The sequence below is a fragment of the Echinops telfairi genome, unplaced genomic scaffold (assembly GCF_000313985.2).
Source record: "Echinops telfairi isolate 266 unplaced genomic scaffold, ASM31398v2 ScPeMD7_5;HRSCAF=22, whole genome shotgun sequence".
Taxonomy (NCBI): domain Eukaryota; kingdom Metazoa; phylum Chordata; class Mammalia; order Afrosoricida; family Tenrecidae; genus Echinops; species Echinops telfairi.
The window spans coordinates 11147139-11148215 of NW_022103901.1; the positions used below are offsets into that span (position 1 = coordinate 11147139).

Below are 1077 nucleotides of genomic sequence, written 5' to 3' on the forward strand. Positions count from 1 at the left end.
GCAGAATGGCTCTTTTCGCTTCGGAGACGTTAAATCTTGACCAGAACGGACGGCCTCATCTTTCTCTAGAGGAGTCATTGGTGGATTCGAACCACTGACCTTCTAGCGGGCAGCTCCAGGTGTAGCCCACTCTGCCACCCTGAGTTGGAATTTTGTTTATTCGAGAACATTGGTGGTGGTGGGGAGGGGGGGGCGGGCGGTGGGTGTGTGCAGCGCGGGCTGTGGTGCTCCCATCTCTCCTCTTTCCCCTCTTTGGCTGGTGGAGGAGGCAGAAGCGGTGCTGGCCGCACTCCGGGCTTCCTCTCCCTCCGGCGACCTCCGCCGGCCCTCCCTCTCTGCGCAGTCTCTCCGACACAAGACTGTCCCACGGGATATGGCTCACGGGCAGCAGAAGACCCAGTCTCAGCAGAAAAAGGGCCCAAATCAAGCTGACAAAAGAAGAAACAAGGACATGGCGGAAAGGATGCCGCCAAAGCTGCTTTAATAGATACCTGCCCTGTCTGGAGGACACAGACGCCAGGCCCTGAGACCGGCGAGCAGCACGCTGAGAGCAACCATCCTCAGACTCACTTCCTCCAGAACTGGCTGATGTTCGAGCCTAAAGTTGTTGACAGGTGAATTCATGACACCTTTGACTCTTCCACTGCCTCAGGCCTTACGTCACACGCCTGCAGCTGCTTTTCTAAGAAACAGCAAAAATAAAGGGGCTACAGACACACTCCTTTTTATGCTGTTCCCTTTTGGGCTTCATGCAAAGAGAATTCTGCGTCAATGTACGTTGACTCTGATTTGAAAATCCAAAAATCAGTCCATCCTGGTTAAAATGATTATTTTTACAAGTGTAATGATATCGATGTTCATATTGTGTAAAAAAACTCATTGAATAAAGTACTACTTTGATGTTACAACATCAACAACAAAAAAGAACATTTGGAAGCCACAGAGGAGTCGAAAGAAGGCAAGCATGGTCCATGTGTTCCTCACTTTACTTTTGAGAGGCACGTTGGAGTATTTCCTCTCCCTCTTTGCCCGCGGTGCCTTTTCATCGGTTGGGTGACCTGTTTGTCTATTTAGCAA

The 1077-nt window shown here is 50.5% G+C and overlaps 1 pseudogene; it reads left to right on the forward strand.

Annotated features, from left to right (window-relative positions):
- Positions 1–373: 373 nt before the first annotated feature.
- Positions 374–602, forward strand: LOC101653869 (annotated as a pseudogene).
- Positions 603–1077: the final 475 nt, after the last annotated feature.